The sequence below is a fragment of the Eleutherodactylus coqui genome, chromosome 3 (assembly GCF_035609145.1).
Source record: "Eleutherodactylus coqui strain aEleCoq1 chromosome 3, aEleCoq1.hap1, whole genome shotgun sequence".
In the NCBI taxonomy this organism is placed as follows: Eukaryota; Metazoa; Chordata; class Amphibia; order Anura; family Eleutherodactylidae; genus Eleutherodactylus; species Eleutherodactylus coqui.
Window position 1 is genome coordinate 81,233,299 of NC_089839.1, and position 6,982 is coordinate 81,240,280.

The following is a 6,982-nucleotide window of genomic DNA, read 5'->3' on the forward strand; positions in this document are numbered from 1 at the left end:
CTGGCATTTACAATGTGTGACAAAGATCACATTAGCAATGTATATTAAAGGGGGTTTCAGTGTTATTTCTTTTATATAGTTTTGGGCTCCCTATGCATAAAACTATGTAAAATAAATATACCCACTGCAGCACCAGTCTGCCGAAGCTTCTATGCACCTCTATTAGAGGTCTTCAGCAGCAGGAAACAGCCAAACACAAGCGAACATAGCCGAAGGGGCACATCACTTGGGTGAGCACTGCAGCCCCATCATTCTAACAGTCAGCACAGTTCTCAGAAGTGAGACCCCCACTGATTAATACTTTTGGCATGTCTCTATGACATGTCAAAAGTTTTCTGAAAGTGCAGGTTCTCTGAGCTGAATGTCAAATGTCTAAGGGTGGCTTCACACGTGTGTGTGTACATAGGTGCGCACCCCTTTACGCACAAAAACACGCATGTGTGAAGGTCCGTGCATTGCCTTCAATGCAGCCGCGGCTGCTGCCAGTGGCTTTATTGAAAGCAATGGTCTGCTGCACCCCTTAATTGTTTTTCAGGGAAGAGCTTCAAGTATAAGCTCTTCCCTGAAAATCATCCCGTTTAGTGTAAAAAAAAAATAAAATAAAAAAAAATATATATACTTACCTGTCCGCCGCTGCCGTGTGCACCGCGGGGATAAATAACCCATCTGCCACATGCGGTAGATGTTTTCTTCATCTCTGCGCCTCGTGGGGAATAAAGAATTCCCTAGCGCAGCTGTCACAGATGACTGCTGCATTAGGGGATTCAGCTGCCGACATCCTGTTATTTATTTTCAGGGAAGGGCTCTGCACTGAAGTTCTTTCAGCAGGAGGGAAATTAAAATCCTCGCCTGCTGAAAGAGCTGATTCTGATTGGCTGAGGCTCTCAGCCAATCACAGGCAGCTCTCGCCTGTCATTCATACAGCGAGACCTGCCATTGACTGGCTGAGCGCCTCAGCCAATCAGAAGCAGCTCTTTAAGCAGGCGGGGATTTAAATTTCTTGACAGCTGAAAGAACTTCAGTGCAGAGCCAGGGACAGTGCAGACAGGACGTGGCTGACCCCCGGCAGCTGAAGAAAGGTGAGCATGTTCTTTTTTTGTTTTTTTTTACACTAGTCTGGCTTGTTTTTCAGGGAAGGGCTTATATTTAAAGCCCTTCCCTGAAAAACAATTAAGGGCTGCTGGCAGCTGGATCCTCTAGCGCAGCTGTCATCTGTGACAGCTGCGCTAGGAAATTCTTTATTCCCCGTGGGGATGAAGAATACCTTTGTTGCATCTACCGCATGTGGCAGATGTGTTTTTCATCCCCGTGGGGGATACAGCAGTGGTGGACAGGTAAGTATATATATATATATATATATATATATATATATATATATATATATATATATATACGTATATATTTATGTGTACTTGTATATATATATATATATATATATATAGATAGATAGATAGATACACATAAATATATACACACACGCATATATATATATATATATATATATATATATATATAAATTTTACACTAAAAAGGATGATTTTTCAGGGAAGAGCTTATTCTTAAAGCTCTTCCCTTTTGCTTAAAAACTTGTCACATAGCTATACTTGATGTGATTGTTCTCAGTGAGAAAAATCAAGTAATCTCGTAGACATTATACCTTTTAAGGGCTAAGAAAAATACATGATATTATAGCAAACTTTTGGATCTTCTATGGACCCTGCGTCTGGCTTAATGAAGCTGATTTGCATAGGGTGTATATATATATATATATATATATATATATATATATATATATATATATATATATACACACACATACACACACACACAAATGCAGAGACAACACCCCTCTTGACCTAGATACAGATATTCACACTCAGAAATTTGAGATTGATTTGCACTTAAAACAATACCAGACAAGCTAAGAAGAGAAATAAATACTTGGTCAGTCCACTAAGCTAAGGAATGTGACAGTCTTATGATGCGTGTTATCTCTCCTTCAAACCTGCACATAAAGGATATGGAACAATACCTCTGCAGTGCCACCTATTGGATGGCAGCATTCTTTCAAATCAATTTCTGAATTTTTATGAAATAAAAAAAAAACAAAAAAACAATGATTGGGAAGAGGACATCCCTCTTGACCTCCTTGAGACCTTTCATATTCTCCACTTATGCAAGAATCTCGCTCTGAGGTTCATTCCATTTCTGAGGGTATCAAAAATGGCCATAAATTTATACTTCCAAATTCTTCTGTCACGCTGCAACTTGAAGTTGCCCTTCAGTATGAAAACTCTGATTTGCTCTATGCTGTGTCCGTGACCACAAAAATGTTTTGCCACAGATAATTTTGTCTTTTCCTCTTTAATTGAGTGGTGATGAGATCTCATTCTGGCTCTCAGTTTTTGTCCTGTTTCCCCAATATAAGGCCCCCAATGGGGTGCAGTGATCCTGTGCAGTGAATGTCCTGTTAGGGGGCTTTATATCGGGTATATATACCCCATCCAACTCAGTTTCATTAAGCTGGACAGAGGCTCCATAGAAGACCCGAAAGTTTGCTATAACATCATGTATTTTTGTTAGCCATTAAAAGGTATCATATCTACAGGATTACTTGATATTTCTTACTGAGAACAATCACATTTTACTCTACTGGCTGACATTGTACTAAACCATCTTTTTCGTTATATCTATACTTACGATTTTCACATGCATGAAAAAAAATCGCAGGTGCTTGAATAGTTTTAATGGTAAAAATCACATCGCATTTGCATGCAAATTGTGTGGCATGCGTGTGCAATGCAATTTTTTAGAAAGATCTAATAGGAAATAATGGGCGATTCCTTGTGAGGAATCATGCAAAAATAGGACATGCAGCTATTTTTCAATCTTGCAATTTTGCTAGGGCTGGATTATACAAGTTCAGGGTCAGTGGGTGGTAAGTCTAGTGGGGCCACATAGCAGCACGAGGATAGGGGAATGCCTTACATGTCCATCTTGTCCTTGGGGTTCTCCTGGTCACTCTCCAATTGGTGTACAACTGGTTGCACTGGTGCTGTGCTGAGTACTGGTGAGAAGGTCCCCGGTGTGAGCCTTCAAAGGAATCCAGGCTCTTCATGATGCTTGCAATACATGGAACTTTATTTGAGCAAAGGTTCAGCTTTTGGTTCTCCTGGTGCTCTTAGGAATTACATGTCTGCACAGCCCATGAAATTCCCCTGGTCTTTATCCTCCTTGAGGAATTAATCAATTTTTCAACGGCATACAGGCAGAGCCTCACGTCAGCATTAGAGATGAGCGAGCATACTCGTCCGAGCTTGATGCTCGTTCGAGTATTAGGGTGCTCAAGATGCTTGTTACTCGAGACGAGTACCACGCGGTGCTCATCTCCATTAAACGAGCACTGACCATTGAATTCAATGGAGCCGGCAATACAGCCGGCTCCATTGAAAGCAATGCGCTGCAGGCGAGCGCAGGATGAATTTTCGGGAAGGGCTTAAAAATATAAGCCCTTACCTGAAAATCATCCTAAAATGTGTAAAAAGTTAAAAAAAAAAATACACTCACCTTGTCCCGGCAGAACGATGTTAGCCCATTGAATTCAATGGAGCCGGCAATACAGCCGGCTCCATTGAAAGCAATGGGCTGCCGGCGATCGCACAATGAATTTTCGGGAAGGGCTTAAATATATAAGCCCTTCCCTGCAATTCATCCAGAAATGTATAAAAATAAAAAATATATATATACTCACCTGGTCCCGGCAGACGGAGTTCAGCTGTGGCCAGCTGGCAGTTCTCTGAACTGCTCTCTGTAGTATTCAGCAGCCGGGGATTTAAAATCAGAGGCAGATCTCACTCACACCCATTCATGAATTTATGAATGGGTGAGTGACTGCTGCCTCTGATTGGCTCAGCGCAGCTCTCAGCTGAATGACAGCAGTTCAGCACCACAGTGCAGGGGACAGCAGGAGAAGACGCGGCTGTGCCCCGGCAGCTGAAGGGAGGTGAGTATCTATTTTTTTTGTTTTTTAAATCACTTTTAATTCATTTCCAGGGAATGGCTTATATGTAAAGCCCTTCCCTGAAAAAGAATTCAGGGGTGCCAGCGGACCATTATCTTCAATGGAGTCGCCGACAGCAGCAGCGGCTCCATTGAAGAGAATGCCTGCATTTTTATTCTTTTATACGTCTGCATGGGTGGCAAGGAAACCCACCTCCTGTTTATGTGGGATCATCGCCAACACTGAAGAACTACGTCAGAGTTGTGGAAGTTTGGTGGGATGAGTACAGAGACTATTTCTACGCAAGCCGCCCTGAAACAAAAGCTCTGGCTTTTGGTGATATAAGTGAACTGAAAAAATTCCGAGAGGACCACAACTGCAAAAGCTTTAAATGGTTCATGGAAGAGATCGCATATGATATCCCGGCACACTATCCACTCCCACCTAAAAATGTGGATTGGGGAGAGATAAGAGGTTTAGACTCCAGCTATTGCATTGACAGCATGGGTCATACAAACGGAGGCTTAGTGGAACTGGGTCCCTGCCATAGGATGGGCGGAAACCAGCTTTTCCGGATAAATGAAGCAAATCAGTTGATGCAGTATGACCAGTGTCTGACTAAGGGGCAGGATGGCACAGCAGTCATGATCACACATTGTAATCTGAATGAGTACAAGGAATGGCAATATTTTAAGAACATAAACCGATTCACCTATATTCCTTCCGGAAAATGCTTGGATCGCTCTGAGGTTCTTCACATAGTATTCTTGTCAGACTGTGACTCCAGCAAGTCATCACAAAAGTGGGAAATGAACAACATCCTTAGTGTGTAGAATGGAAGACCAACACGCAGAGATGGACTTGGCTGAAGGAAGCCTGGAAGCTGCTCCAAATAAGAACTGTCTGCAGCAAACCCCCTTCAAGAAGTAACGAAGGAGAAGGGCGGTCTACAGGATTAGAGCGGAGTCCTCCTGCAGTTAATGTTTACAAGACTGCTTTTACCTTAAACTTTTTACACGTTTACATCATCTTGATTCAAGATAATGTTTGTAAAGTGCTTCTAGCTCTGTTTGTAGGAACAAAGCTAAAGACAATAATTTTTTGGGATTATACTCAGGGGCTGGAAGGTAGTTTTTTTAAAAACACACTTGAAAATCATTTGATTTATGTGTCTCGGTGATTTAACTAGATTTCCATTTGATTTTTGTTTTCTTTTTCCAAAGCACTGCCACGATTTGTTTTAGCAATGGTGGCTTTTTGTCCGTGCTGCTGTTTTGAATGGGGAAAATCTGAAAAAAAAAAATCTTAGTGCCTCTTTATTTCTTTTGTATAGCAGATCTATATGATGACCATGTGTTATCGGTGGAAGCCAATCGGTGAATGATGAATGTCTGATGAATACAAGGATGCATAGAGTGTAAAGGGACCTTTCTATTGGCTGGGTGCCCTAGCCACATGACAAGGCCATAATTCTTAATGTTATGCACATACATGTACTCATTACTGTTCCTTTAGAGGTCATGTCACATTCGTGGTCACCTGTAAACAATTATCATGGACATCTTCTTAAGGTGCAACTTCTGATCTGTGTAAATTGTATAGCTTTGCTAATTCTACTACCCACACTCCGAAAGTGTCTTCACACTCCACAACATAGTACAAGTACCAGATAAGGCACAATGTTCTGGTTAGTGTCAAAATATCAGATCCTGGTGTTTTATGACACTAGGAAAGTTGAGGCTTCAACTAATCTCAGGTTAAACTATCTCTTAAGTAAATGTATCGAAGCGATTAACGCACGATTGGCCATTGGAATCGTCCCTACACTAACCGCTACATAATTTGTGCAGACCTTCTGTCCTCAAGTGACACGCTGTCGTATATTTCTTAGGAAGTGCAAAGAATAAATACAGTAACAGCCAGTATATGTGGGTTTTTTTCCCCCTCCACTTTGGTGACTAGTTCACTTATTGAGGTCACATCCTTTCGGAAGTTTCCAGGGATGGAAGCTGCTCCATATATAGTGAAGACACAGGTATATTTTGCCTAGATAGAAGCTGCTGATAACTGATGGAGGGGTTACAGCTTTAACATGGGGGGCTGATACAATGAGCTAGTAATACACGGACCCTCCAGTAGCGGGCGCTACTACCAGTTTATGACAAATCCATGAAGGTTATGTTGGAACATATAGTTTGCTGTATCTATTGGATTCCGGGTACTTCCACAACAGTATACAGCCATACCTTTAACATGGAAGATATTTTAATAAAACGTGTTCAGTCCTGTGAAAAAAAAAGAAAATCTTTCTTTTTCAGGTAAGGGCTTATATTTTTAAGCCCTTCCCGAAAATTCATCCCGCGCTCGCCGGCAGCCCATTGCTTTCAATGGAGTCGGCTGTATTGCTGGCTCCATTGAATTCAATGGGCTAACATCGTTCTTCTCTGCCACAGCTGTTACAGCTGTGGTAGAGGAGAACGATTGTTATGCTGACAGTGGGGGGGGGGGGGGGTCTCACTCTTGCCACTATTGTGGCTTAATAGTGAGACCTCGGAGCCCGAAATGCAGCCCTGCATGTTGCTCCTCACCTGCCCTATCCATTTCTGTGTTTTTTACATGACTTTGGGGATTTGCTAAGATTTTCACAAATGAAAACCTTAGCGTAGCACCAGTCATATACAAAAATGCTCGAGCCGCCCATTGACTTCAATGGGGTTCGTTACATGAAACGAACTCTCGAGCATCACTGAAAGTTCGACTCGAGTAACGAGCACTCGAGCATTTTGGTGCTCGCTCATCTCTAGTCAGCATACAACTGCTTCCAGTAGCACATTTTATCTCATCTCCTGCAGAGAACGGGTACCCACCTCTACTTAACTACTCTGGTTTCTGGGCAACCGAGGACCAGCACATAGCACAAGACAACAGACATTCTTCCCTAAGCACTGAGGGCAAACCGCTTGAACAGCGTAAAATGCTATA

The 6,982-nt window shown here is 42.1% G+C and overlaps 1 pseudogene; it reads left to right on the top strand.

Annotated features, from left to right (window-relative positions):
* The first annotated feature begins 4,182 nt into the window (after nucleotides 1–4,182).
* Nucleotides 4,183–5,559, top strand: LOC136620136 (N-acetylgalactosaminyltransferase 7 pseudogene; annotated as a pseudogene).
* The last annotated feature ends 1,423 nt before the right edge of the window (nucleotides 5,560–6,982 follow it).